We start from the raw sequence: 14,338 nt of genomic DNA, 5'->3' as shown, positions 1-14,338 counted from the left end.
GATCTAGGTTGAGGTTTTTCTGGAGGATTTATCATTAGCTCGGATACCTTGGTTAAGTTCCTAAACCTCTGTTTCTTCTCTGTATGGAATACCTGCCTCATAGAATTGTAGCAAGGATCTGAGATCTTGTATTAAGGTGTGCACTATTAAAGCGCTGTCGGTCAGGATCAGTAAGCATTTGCTTTTCTCTCTACCTGAGCTCACGTGATGTGAGACAGCACAGAGAAGAGACAGGTAGCACTGTTAAGATTGATTCTTGAAGCAGTTCTTTTAAACAAATGCTGGACTCTGTAAGAATGTTTAGCTTCAGAGAGGAGATCTGATAGGGACCCTCGGAGCAAAAGTTCATAAGCTAAAACATTACAGGAAACTGAGCCCAATACCCGTGGGCAACATCAGGAAACTCCTTGGAACCAGTACATAGGGTTTTCCATCTCAGGTCTCAAGAAGGCTTGATTAGCATTCACCCTGCCCTCATCGCTTCCCGGCCCACGATTGGCCGGAGTTGCTCGGGGGTCGGCTCAGGGTGGGACCAGAGGGCACCGGGAGGGGAGGCTAAGCTCTAGGGGCAGTGAGCTGGGAAGCTCTGAGAGCCAGCGGACAGCCTACGGCGGAGCCTTAGTTCGAGGGGGCGCCTCCCAGGGGGCATTAAAAGCCAGTGCCAGGGGAGAGCTGGAGAGGGTAGTGGAATTGCAGCCCTGACTCCTCCGCTGCTGCAGCCGCCTTTACCTCCGGGCACCCTTTAGTGCCAAGTGGAGGTAGGCTAAAAGGTGCGAGTATTAGGAGGAGCCGAGCCCAGAGTCTCCTGAGCGCTGCCACCGCCCCCAGGAGTTGACTGGAGCAAGGAGACCCCTACAGGGGAGTATGCAAGTGGCTGCCGGGACATGGTGACAGGCGCGAGCCCAGCGCCGCCTGTTCGTGGTGCTGTGAGGAGCGGAGTTTCCCGGTCACCACACACCACCTTCCTCTCGCCTAGATGCTGCAGGCGCATTCGCCCTACAGGCGGCTTCAGGACCCCGGAGGAACGCAAGGCCTGCCTCTGCCTTGCCCCACCCGCATCATGTGAGGAGGAGAGAGTGAGTGACTGGCTTCTGGCGATGGCTTTCAGACCGTCTCTCTGAGACTTCGTCTCCACCTGCTGCCATGTGCGGCCTCCTCGGATACCCAGTCTGTTGCCAAATTTTCCAGCTGCCAGCTTGGCTCTGAGCCGCGTTTCTGAGTGGAGTGTCCCAGGGATGGAGAACCCAGGCTAGCTGCAGAATATCTTCTCTCTGGATCCGCGGAGGTGAGAGCCCGCGCCTTCCCTGCTCCCCGTTCCCCCTGGTCCTTCGTACTGTTCTGGAGGGGGCTGATCTGTTTGACCCCGCGGTCCAGCCTGGAGGGCCCAGTGGTAAGGGAGGCGGGGTAGGGTGGGGCGGGGTGTCAGCAGTTTGGTTTCAAGAGGTGGAGGGGAGAGAAGAGAATGGAGAGCTTAATCTGGAGGTTTGGAGACCGCTTGCTGGGACTGAGACGTTGACTCCCCTCTAACTGGGAGTAGTTGTAATTTTTCTTCATTTTTTAAAGAATACTTTCCCTAGAATCGGAGCCCTAACTCAGTGGCTTAGGGAACTTAACTGGCGCCCCAGGCGGGATACTTGATTGGCTCCCCCCCACCCCTTCTACTACATGTTTCTTGTTTGTCTTGGAGACCATTTGGCGCCTCTCTGCAAGTGGCGCCCGGGGCATGATAGACCCCCTTGCCCCCCGCCCCGCTACTGCCCTAACTGCCCCTCCTCAACTCTATCCAGCAAAGAGCTAAGGGCCAAGGGAGGCAGCCCTTCCTGAGACAGTTTATCTTGGGGCGGATTTCTTGAAGAGAAGAAGAGCCAACAGGTTGCTAGGCCCGGTGGCACACACAAGTCAGCGGAGAGGGCAGCCCTGGCCCAGGTTTCCCCTGTCTGCGTTGGTGCCGTGCGCGGGCTATGCGAGGCGAGGAGGGAGGGGTTATGGCTCAGCCTGACTCTTCTGCGCCGCTGCAGCTGCTGCTCCTGGCGCAGCTGGCAAGCCAGGCAGTGGCTGCCTCCAAGGCCCCGGGATGCCAGGGATCATTGTACCAATGTGCCGGGGCATAGGCTACAACCTGACGCACATGCCCAACCAGTGAGTTCCACCACAACACGCAGGACAAGGCGGGCCTGGAGTTGCACCAGTTCTGGCCGCTGGTGGAGAGCCACTGTTCTCCGGACCTGTTCTTGTTCCTGTGCTCCATGTACACGCCCATCTGCTTACCCGACTATCATAAGCCTCTGCCGCCCTGCTGCTCTCCACTCGTGCTGCAGCACAACTTAGCCTGGCCGGAGCGCATGAAATGCAACCGCCTCCCTGTGCTGGAGACGCCAAGGTCCTCTGCATGGATTACAACTGCAGCAAGACCACCTCAGTGCCCCCTAGACTCTTCCAGGTCAGGCCCGACAGGGGGCGCCGTCCTGGGAAGGCGTGGGAGGCGCGGGCTCCACTGGGGCCCCATTGGTGTGAAAGCCCCGCGAATCATTGGTGCCCATCCTGAAGTAGCTGCACCCGCTCTACAACAAGGTACAGACGGGCCAGGTACCCAACTGCGCGGTGCCCTGCTACCAGCCCTCCTCCAGCCTGGATGAGCACACGTTAGCCACCTTATGGTCGGCCTGTGGTCAGTGCCATACTTTATCTCCACTTCCACCACGGTGGCCACCTTCCTGATAGATATGTGGAACGCTTCCATTACTCTGAGTGCCCATCATCTTCCTGTCAGCTTGCTACTTGTGCGTCTTTGCCCTTCCCGGTACATTTGGGTGTGAACACAACAGCCACATTCACTGTGAGAGGAAGGGCCCTGCGCTGCAGACTGTTGTCTTCCTGCTGGTGTACTTCCGCCTACTTCCGCATAGCCAGTTCCATCTGGTGGGTCATCCTGTCGCTCACCTGGTTATTTGCATGAAGTGGGGCAATGAGGCCATCGTGGGCTATACACAGTACTCCCATCTGGCTCATCCCCAGCGTCAAGTGGCACTGAGCTCCATGGATGAGGATCCAGTGGCTGGCATATGCTACGTGGGCAAGCAGAACCTGAACTCACTGCCTGGCTTGATGCTGGGCCCTCTGGTGCTCTACCTGCTCATGGGCACGCTTTTCCTCCTGGCAGGGTTCGAGTTGCTTTTTTGCATCTGTAGAGTCATCAAGCAGGGTGCCACCAAGACGGACAAGCTGGAGAAGCTCATGATCCAAATTGGCATCTTCATGCTGCTCTACACAGTGCCAGCCAGCATTGTTATGGCCTGCTACCTGAGCAGCACTATTGTGAGAGCTGGGAGGCTGCGCTCACCTGCGTGTGCCCAGGCCAAGACTCCAGCCAGCCACGCACCAAGCTGGAGTACTGGGAGCTCATGCTCAAGTACTTCATGTGCCTCCTAGTGGGTATCATGTCTGGCATCAGGATTTGGTCCAGCAAGACTGTGGAGTTGTGGCAGCAATTCACCAGCTGCTATTGCTGTCGCTGGCAACAGAGCCACAAGAACGGCAGCAGCATGGCCACTTGGGACTATGCCAAGGCAAGCGCAGTGCTCACAGACAAGACTGGGCCACTGGGCCACGGCAGCTGCCTGCCACAAGTAGGTGTCCCTGTCACGCATGTGTAGCAGGCCACAGCCCTGAGTGAGGGAAGGGGGTTGTTTTGTTTGGTAGCTTTGCAATGTTACTTCTGTTTACATTTTTGATGCTGAAGACCTGTCCTGGGGCAAATTGGAGAGAGGGGAAAGGGCTCTTTCAAGGGAATAGCTGTCCCAAAACTTCTCAAAGGGGCTCAGCTCATGTGCATTTTATTTTGTGTTTCTTATTGCCTTCTTTAAGGGAAACTTTTTAATTTATATATACTTTCTTAATTTTTAACTTGGTTGCATTTCTGAGAGTATCTGAGGAGATACTAGTTCTAACTTAATTATCAGATTTCTCAGATGTACTTGAAACACAAAGGGTAATGTTTTTATTAATAAGAAAAGCAAATTTCAATGACCAGAAACAGAACTAATGAAAAGTTTCTTTACTTGATATACTTCATAGGTTTCTCCTGCTGATTTTGTTATTGTTTCATAATTCATGTGATGAAATGAAGGGAAATACACATAAGAACAGAGGCATTGCGCCTGGCCAGGCAGTGGTACAGTGGATAGAGCATTGGATTGGGATGCAGAGGACCCAGGTTCAAAACCCCAAGGTTGCCAGCTTGCGCATGGGCTCATCTGGTTTGAGCAAGGGGTCACTTGGTCTGCTGTAGCCCACCCCCCTGTCAAGGCACATATGAGAAAGCAATCAACGAACAGCTATGGTGCTGCAATGAAGAATTGATGCTTCTCATCTCTCTCCCTTCCTGTCTGTCCCTCTCTCTCTCTGTCTCTATCACCAAAAGAACAGAGGCATTGCCTAAGACTGTGTTGTGTTTTACCAGCTCTGTCTATAACAGCAGTTTTCAATCTTATTCTTCTTATGGCGCACATAAACTAATTACAAAAATTCTGCGACACACAGAATATATTTTTTGCTGATTTGACCAAAAAAAAAGTATAATTTTGATTGTTACCCAGAAAAATGCCAATAGTAATTACTTTTTTGCTCCTAAGTGACTTTTTAAAAACCAAGTGCCTATACCTGTATATAAGGATTTCTAGTAACAAGAATTAACCAATTAAACACAACCTTATTATGCCACATGACAAATAAGATGCAGCTCTGTTATATGACTTATACATTTATGGTTCAAGACAGGGCATTCACACTGGATGGCTATTGTGTTGTCTGTTGTCATTATTTGACAGTCTAAGGAAAAAGGTCAGTGCCCCTGACTAAACAATCAGGTACTGAATGTTTTAAACATTCTTGGGGCACATCAGTTGAAAATCACTGCTCTCTGTCAAACCTGTTGGAGTAGATGTTGGTGGTGGTGTGTGTGTGTCTCATTGGGGAGCAAGAACTCCCCAAATCACTTATTCACCAGCTAGGCTGTAAATACAAGTCAGGGAATCCAGATGATATATATACATTGATTTAGAGGTGGCACCTCCCTTATCTGTCTGGACAGATGCTTAGTAAATAGGAGAGTACTTTCTTACTGGCTGCTGCTGGGTGAGATGCAGGCTAGCTACCAATCCACAACCACCTCATATGAATGCCTGGTGTATCTGTTTTCCAGCAATGGGCTGAGGCCTAAGTATGGGAAAAGATAGGTAATTAGGAGCTTACAATGGTGTTTGAGGGAGATAAGACAAATCCAGTATGAGAGTATACAATTCAATGGCAAAGTGAGTGCTGGGAACATGAGATTGGTTTACAGGTCAGGACAGTTGGGAGGAGAGGAGAGAATACAGCAGTTGAGCTGGATCCTGGCAGAGCCTCTACCTCACCTGTACAGGATCTATTGGCACAAATTCCCAGTGCTTTCTCATTGCTCATTCCCCCCCAAGGGTAAAGAGAGGAAAGGGCAAAGTCACAAGCTGGAAAAAAGGTACTGTTGGGACTTAGACTGTTGGAGAAATAGGTGGGCCTGGAGTATTACTGGTAATAATGCTGTAGTGATTTACAGAGCTCTTGAGTGTGTCGTGGAAGGAACCATGATTGAGAGGCAGTAGAATGGTTATGTGCATAGACTTGGAAGCCGGACTGACCGAAGTCTAATTCCAGTTCCAGCATTTAAGGGCCGTGTGATCCTGGACATAGTAACCTGTTAATACCTCAGTTTTCTCATCTGTGAAAGGGCAGTAATAGTGATGCCCATGTCTTAGGGTTCAGAGATCTAAAGGGTTAAATCAGGCTAAGGCAAAGTGGAGGTAAAGCAAAGAGGAGGGGTGTTTGGGCATGGAAGGGAAAGGGGATGGAAACACTAGGTTTTCACATTTGAGTCTGCAGGAGAATCATTTGGGGCTACTAGAAATGTAGATCCAAAAAAAAAAAAAAAAAAAAAAGAAAGAAAGAAATCAAGGGAGGAAGGGAGGGATGGAGGGAGGAAGAAAGGAAATGAAATGTAGATGTAGATGTATCGATAGATTCAGCTCCAGGAATTGAGATTTAGTAGGTCTGGAGCCCAAGAAACTGCTGCTTGCTATGTTTTGTTTTTCTAGGCTTACACAAAAGTTGCAAAGATAGTTCAGAGTTCCTGTAGAACCCTTCCTTAACCATTTCCCCCCAATGTTAACATATTATAGTACATTTTTCAAAACTAACAAGTCAACATTGGTTGATTACTGTTAACTCTAGACTTCATTTGGATTTCACCAGACTTTCCACTACTATTGTTTATCTGTTCCAGGATCCACTCTAGGATTCCACATTACATTTAGAGCAACTTTGTTTTTCAGAGGCACTTTCAGCTGACAGATGTGGCCTGGGGATAGCTTGAGAAATACTAGATGTATGGGACTGAGCAAAGTCAAGTTGCCCCATCCCAACATTGAGAAGCTGAGTGCATCTTTGAAGCAGAAGGGGATAAGTTGATGGATGAGTGGATGTAGGTGGTTGATTTTAAAATTAGGATGGAATCTCCTTGGTTAGGTCAGAGGGGTTACCTTGAGAAGCAAAACATCTATTCCTCATGCCAGATGAAATGAGTTTTGGAGTTTGGAATGTGGGAATGCTGCTTAGACTGAGGAGATTACATCTAGGGTTATAGGCAGGTCAGGGAGTCAGCAAGTGCAATAAGTGAGGAACAGCTGCTTTGGGGAACACAGGAGGGCTCAAATAGGGGACTAAAGGGGATTGCAAAGGGCAGTTAACCTGTGAGCCAAGTTATACAACTTGTATTTCCTGGAGCCTGGTGATAATGTTTTGGAAATGGGTCATAGTAGGAAACAACATTAAGCATTGCCCAGTGGGCATTAGCAGAAGTCAAAGGGTGAAATCTGAGATGATCTTGTGGAGAGCTAGCCCTAAATGTCAGTGGGCAGGGGACAGAACACTGAAGCTTTGGAAGAGTCACTTTCAGTGAGGAGGTGAAGGGGTCACTGTTGGAGGGCTGAAAGTCAAGGTTAGTAGACTTGAGAAGAATAACATGAAGTAATAGATGTTTCAAGAAAGTGCTAGCAGAACCATTAGAGGTCTTGAATACTGTTGATAGCTTCTGATGCTATCACTGAATTTCTCCGCCATTCGAATTGCTTCGCTCCCTTCACCGCAGTTAATAGTCACATAACTTGTCCCTTTTTAAAAGACTGTTAACCTATTTTGTACTCTGGATTTCTCTTCATTTCTAAACAATTTCACATTCTTAGTTCTTTCTGCACCCTCGAGATTCTAAGCCACAAACTGGTATTCTTAGAATTTATTTTACATTCCATGGTCTCTCATCTGGCAAACCCCTTTAAAGTAGTTGAGTGGAAATTGCCTCGGAATTAAAACCGATCGCACCTGTGCTCAGGGGAATAGGCTTTGCTAAAGGGCTCCAAAGTGTTTTGTATTGCTTGCTAGCAGTATCAGGCTAACCAGGTCAGTAAGGGGCTAAATTCAGGCTTTAGGTAATCTAATCCTTATTTTGTTGATAGATGCTGAGTATAATCTGCAGATTCTGCATTGAAACTACCACTTACCTGGGATATTTCTCTGCCAGCTGTCAAGTGCTTTTCCAAGCAGCGTTGTACTCAATCAAGAATGCAGCTTCTGGGCAAGGGAACCGTCTAGTCATTTTAGATGTGGTTAGGGAAAAGGCTTGGGTGATGAAAGATTTTAGCTAACCTACATGCCATAGCTAAACATTTCCAAAAACACTGCAGAACCTGAATACAGAGTGAATTCTTTTCTGGTAAATACTGGTTTCAGCACTACTTTTTTAAAAATAAAGGAATAGTATATTTATAGATACAGGTAAACTAGACCAAGAAGTGAACCATCACGAGCGCTAATAAATCCAGGATTCAGTGCTGCTGGATTTTAGTAAGTATGGGCATATGAGACATAACAGTGTGAAGGATAGAGCCATGCTGGACTCTGATACAGTGTGGAAGAACTTTCTCATTGTTTTAGAATGAACCATATAAAATTGCTGATAGACAACCATTTTTGACATACAAAACTGGCAATTTTATTTGGTTCAGACATTTCAGACACTTTGTCTTTTCCTTGTAATAAAGACTTAAAGTTTCGGGTCACAATATACCAGTGTTAAAATTTCATTGAGGTCAGTATTCCAATGGGGGGGAAGAACTAAATGAAAATAAATTGGAGTCAAGGTAATCAGGTATTCTTTTAGTCTTGTCACTGTAGGCACAAACACTTCCAAGTATAAACCCTGAGAAAACTGCCCATTATCACTCTACTAGTAACTAGTTTCCATGTCCCATAACTTCGGTCAGAGAACCTACTGACTTCCAGTGATGTTTATATTCTTATCTAAGTTGACTAAATTTCTTATTTCTCAAAATGGCCATATCACCTTCTAAGAATTAAGGCCAAAAGGGAAAGAGCAATTTTTAATGAATCTAGTTATTCAACCAGTTTGTTCTTGAAACCAGAATCATATCCAACATCCCTTCTCCAAACTCTTTTAACCTTCTGACCACTCATAAATGTCAGCATTTCTGCTTAGTAGCTGGCATATTACTATGGGGTGCAAACTATCTTGCAGACAGTGATATGTGGTATTTTTTTGTCCTTCTGAACTAAATCAGATCATTTTTCCTAATCAGAAGTTTATCAAGAACAAGTGATAAGATTTGACCTTAGATAATGAAATAAGGTACATTGTACATGAAAATGTAGTAAAACTATCAGGATTTACTGAATATTACTCAAGATGAGTGGCTCAGGTCTTAGTTATAAAGAAATCTTAGAGATTTTGGTATATTTAAATTTTAACATTTAAAAATCTGACTTTTAACTCAAATATTATAAAGTATTACATTTTAAAACTTAAAATAATGAATTATAAGTAATAATAAATCTAATTAGATCCTTTTTTGACTCAACAACAAAAGCCAAAGCAAGTAAAGCTAAAATAAACAAGTGGGACTACATCAAACTGAATAACCTATACAGGAAAGAAAACCATCAACAGAATGTAAAGGTAACTTACTGAATTGGAAAAAATATTTGCAAATCACATATCTGATAAGGGGCTAATACCCAAAATACATAAAGTGCTCATACAACTCAATAGGAAAAAAAAAACACCAAATAATTTAATTTAAAAAAGGACAGAAGATCTGAATTTTTCCAAGGAAGTCATACAGGTGACCAACAGGGACATGAAAAGATGCTCAAGGTCACTAATCATCAGGGAAATACAAATCAAATACAATGAGGTATCACCTCACCCCTGTTACAATGACTATTATAAAAAGGCAAGAAATAACAAATGTTGGCGAGGATGTGGAAGAAAGGAAACCTTGTGCACTGTTGGTAGGAGTGCAGATCAGTGCAGCCACTGTGAAAAACAGTACGAAGTTACTTCAAAAATTTAAAATAGAACTACCATATGATCCAGTAATTCCACTTCTGGGTATTTATCCAAAGAAAATGAGGATGCTGACTTGAAAAGCTATCTGCACCCCCATGTTTACTGCAGCAATTATAAAAAATTTTTTATTAAAAATTTAAATTTATTGTGTTAACATGGATTCAAGTGTCCCACTCAATGTAACACCCTCACCCCCAATGTACCCCCATTACATCTTTGCCCCCCTCCCCCTGACTCCCGCCCCTCCTTCCCTCTGGGATTTGTTGACTTGTTATATGTATCTGTGTGTTATGTATATATAACTTCACTAATCCTTCACTTTCTCTGATCGTATCCCCTTATTTCCCCTTCCCTCTGACAGCTGTCCCTCTGCTCCCTGTGATCCTGCCTCTGCCTCTATTCCGTTCCTCAGGTCACCATGTTCATTAGATTCCACATATAAGTGAGATCATATGATATTTGTCTTTCTCTGCCTGGCTTTTTTCACTTAGCATAATCTCCAGGTTTATACATGCCATTGCAAAAGGTAAGATTTCCTTCTTTTTCATGGCCGTGTAGTATTCTATTATGTATATATACCACCGCTTTTTTATCCACTTGTCCACTGACAGACACTTGGACTGTTTCCAGATCTTGGCTATTGTAAACAATGTTGCAATAAACATGGGGGTGCATATGGTCTTTGAATTAGTGTTTTGGGATTCTTAGGATATATTCTTAGAAGTAGGATAGCTGAGTCACAAGGCAGTTCCATACTGATTTCCACAGTTGTGGGTGGAGCACAGAGTGCATTCCTAGCAGCTGTGGCTGATGCAATGCTGTGAGAATACTCCAGCTCCCAGAAGCCTCCTGGGCATACCCAGGAAGAAAGCTCGCCCGCTATAAGGAAGTGACTTAGCGCTAACCACACAGCTCCCTGATCTTTTCAGCCATTGGCTTTGAGGAACACGCTGTCACATCCTATTGGCTGAACCCATGTATATAAGCTAGTATACTTCCTGAATAAATTGGATCTGTGTCACTTAACCTGGTCCCCGGAGTCAGGTCTTTGCGTCCCTGTTGTCCTCACCCCCGGCAGGACTTGTCCACACACAGTGGCTGCACCAGTCTGCATTCCCACCAGCAGTACAGGAGGGTTCCCTTTTCCCCACACCCTCACCAGCACTTGCATGTTGATTTGTTAATGAGAGCCATTCTAACAGGTGTGAGGGGTGGTATCTCATTGTGGATTTAGTTTGCATTTCTCTGATGATTAGTGATGTTGAACATCCTTTCATATACCTGTTGCCATCTGTATTTTTTCTTTGGGCAAGGTTCCTTTGTCCACTTTTATTATAAGTTCTTTATAAATAAATATTGGTTGTTAACCTCTTATCAGACATATTGGCGAATATGTTCTCCCATTGTGTGGGTTGTCTTTTTATTTTGTTAATGGTATCTTTTGTTGTGCAAAAGCTTTTTAGTTTGATATAGTCCTATTTGTTTATTTTGTCTTTCATTTCACTTGCCTGTGGAGATATATCGGCAAAAATATTGCTACAAGAGATATTGGAGAGTTTACTGTCTATGTTTTCTTCCAAGATTTTTATGATTTCATAACTTACATTTAAGTCTTTTATCCATTTTGAGTTTATTTTTGTGAATGGTGTAAGTTGGTGGTCTAGTTTCATTTTTTTGCATGTACCTGTCCAGTCTTCCCAACACCATTTATTAAAGAGATTGTCTTCGCTCCATTCTATGCTCTTGCCTCTTTGTCAAATATCAATTGACTATAAAGGCATGAGTTTATTTCAGGGTTCTCTGTTCTGTTCCATTGATCTATATGCCTGTTCTTATGCCAGTACCAAGCTGTTATGATTACAGTGGCCTTGTAGTATAACTTGATATGAGGAAGTGTGATACCTCCAACTTTGTTCTTCATTTTTAAGATTGCTGAGGCTATTTGGGTTATTTTTTGGTTCTATATAAATTTTGAAATATTTGTGAAGTATGTTATTGATATGTTAATAGGAATTGCATTGAATCTATAGTTTGCTTTGGGTAGACATTTTAGTGATGTTTATTCTTCCTATCGATGAGCTTGGTATATACTTCCAGTTGTTTATATCTTCCTTGATCTTTTTTTCAATGTCTTATATTTTCCAACTACAAGTCTTTTACCTCCTTGGCTAAATTTACTCCTAGGTACTTTATTTATTGTTGTTGTTGCAATAGTGAAGGGGATTGTTTTTTTAATTTCTCTTTCTGACTGTTTATTGTTGATATATAAAAATGTCACTGATTTTTAAATATTTTATATCCTGCCACCTTGCAAAATTCATTCATCAGTTCTAGTAGGTTTGTGTGTGTGTGTGTGTGTGTGTGTGTGGTTTTATTTGTGTGTGTGTGTATGTGACAGAGACAGACTCAGAGAGAGGGAGAGATAGGGACAGACAGACAGGAAGGGAGAGAGATGAGAAGCATCAACTCTTTGTTGTGGCACCTTAGTTGTTCACTGATTGACTGCTCTCCCATATGTGCCGTGACCGAGGGGCTACAGCAGAGTGAGTGACCCCTTGCTCAAGCCAGCGACCATGGGGTCACATCTATAATCCCATGCTCAAGCCAGTGAACCCATGCATAAAGTGGTGAGCCCTCATTCAAGTCGGCGACCTAAGAGTTTCAAACTTGGGTCCTCCACGTTTCAGTCCGACACTCTATCCACTGCACCACTGCCTGGTCAGGCAGGTCTAGTAGATTTTGACTGAGATGTTAGGGTGTTCTATGTACAGTATCATGTCATTAACAAATAATGACAGTTTTACTTCTTCCTTTCCAATTTGGATGCCTTTTATTTTTTTTCTTGTCTATTGCTGTGGCTAGGACTTCCAGGACTATGTTGAATAAGAGTGGTAAAAGGGGGCACCCCTGTCTTGTTCCTGATTTTAAGGGGATTGCTTTTAATTTTTCCCATTGAGTATGATGTTGGCTGTGGTTTTGTTATAGATGGCCTTTATTATGTTGAGGTATGTTCCCTGTATTCCCACTTTGCTGAGAGGTTTGATTGTAAATGGGGCTGGATTTTATCAAATGCTTTTTCTGCATCTATTGATATAATCATGTGATTTTTATCCTTTATTTTCTTTATGTGATGAATCACATTTATTGATTTGCAAATACTGTACCTTCGCAAAGCCTTGCCTCCCCAGATAAATCCTACTTGATCATGATGTCTGATCTTTTTAATGTATTGCTGGATCCAGTTTGCTAATATTTTGTGAAGAATTTTAGCATCTATGTTCAACAGGGATATTGGCCTATAGTTTTCTTTCTTTGTAGTGTCTTTACCTGGTTTTGGAATGAGAATAATGCTTGACTCATAAAATGAGCTTGAAAATGTCTTCTCTCCTCTTGAATTTTTTGAAATAGTTTGAGGAGAATAGGTGTTAGTTCTTCTTTGAATGTTTGGTAAAATTCGCCTGTGAAGCCATCTGGTCTAGGATTTTGGATTGCTGGGAGTTTCTTAATAACTGTTTCAATTTCATTTGTTTTAATTGATCTGTTTAGGTTTCATGATTCTTCCAGATTGAGTTTTGGAAGATTGTATATTTCTAGGAAATTACTAATTTTTGCCTAGGTTGTCTAATTTGGCATGTAGATCTTCATAGTACTTTCTTACACCCCTTTGTATTTCTTACAGTCCTTTTTATTAAAGACTGTATTTTTTACAGTCCTAGGTTTTGGGTTGTTGTGTGTTCATTTTCACTTGTTTCAAGGAAGTTTTCTTATTTCTTTCTCAATCTCATTGTTAACCCATTTGTTATTAAATAACATGCCATTTAGCCTACAAGTGTTTGAATGTTTTTCAATTTTTCTATTGTAATTGATTTCTAGTTTCATGCCTTTGTGATCAGATAAGATGCTTGAAATGATTTCAGTCTTCTTAAATTTATTAAGACTTGTTTTGTGTCCTAATGTGTGGTCTATTCTAGAAAATGTACCATGAGCACTTGGAAAGTATGTATGTTCTGCTGCTTTGATGTGAAAGGTTCTGAATATATCAATTAAATCCAGTTGATCTAGTGCAGTGGTAGTCAACCTGGTCCCTACTGCCCACTAGTAGGCATTCCAGCTTTCATGGTGGGTGCTGGCGGAGCAACCAAAGTATAAATAAAAAGATAGATTTAACTATAGTAAGTTGTTTTATAAAGATTTATTCTGCCAAACAGCAAAAATCTGACATAAAGTACTTGGTAAGTAATTATTATTATATTCTTTAACTTGCTGTTACTCTGTTTTAAAAATTTTATAAAGTTATTTTCCTACTTTATAAATCACCATTACTGTGGAACTGGTGGGCAGTTAGAAAATTTTACTACTAACAGAGATACAAAAGTGGGTGGAAGGTATAAAAAGGTTGACTCCCCCTGATCTAGTGTGTTATGTAAGGCCATTTCTTTGTTAATTTTCTGTCTGGTGGATCTATCCATTGATGTTAGTGGGGTATTAAAATCCTCTACTATTAAAGTATTGCTGTAAATCTCGCACTTTATGTCCATCAAAATCTGCTTTATATATTTAGGTGCTCCTATATTATTAGGTGTATAAATATTTACAAACATTATATCCTCCTGTTGGATTGTTCCCTTTATCATTATGTAGTGATCTTCTTTATCCCTTACTATATATAGCCTTTGTTTTAAAGGTTATTTTTTCAGCTATAAGTATTGCTACCCCAGCTTTTTTTTATTTCTATTTGCATGAAATACTTTTTTCCAACCCTTTACTATCAGTCTATGTGTATCTTTTGTTCTGAGGTGGATCTCTTGTAGACAGCATATATACGCATCCTGTTTTCTTATACATGCAGCTACCCTACATCTTTTCATTGCAGCCTTTGATCCATTT

At 43.0% G+C, this 14,338-nt stretch overlaps 1 protein-coding gene and 1 pseudogene across 1 annotated transcript in view; both read left to right on the top strand.

Moving 5' to 3' along the window:
• The window catches only part of EXTL3 (exostosin like glycosyltransferase 3), a 498,145-nt gene that overhangs the window by 30,716 nt on the left and 453,091 nt on the right, over positions 1-14,338 (top strand). The gene's annotated exons all lie outside the window — the stretch shown is intronic.
• LOC136388241 (frizzled-5-like) lies at positions 1,986-3,653 on the top strand (annotated as a pseudogene).

This window comes from Saccopteryx leptura, chromosome 1 (assembly GCF_036850995.1).
Source record: "Saccopteryx leptura isolate mSacLep1 chromosome 1, mSacLep1_pri_phased_curated, whole genome shotgun sequence".
Taxonomy (NCBI): Eukaryota; Metazoa; Chordata; class Mammalia; order Chiroptera; family Emballonuridae; genus Saccopteryx; species Saccopteryx leptura.
This window is presented reverse-complemented; position numbering and strand designations above follow the sequence as displayed.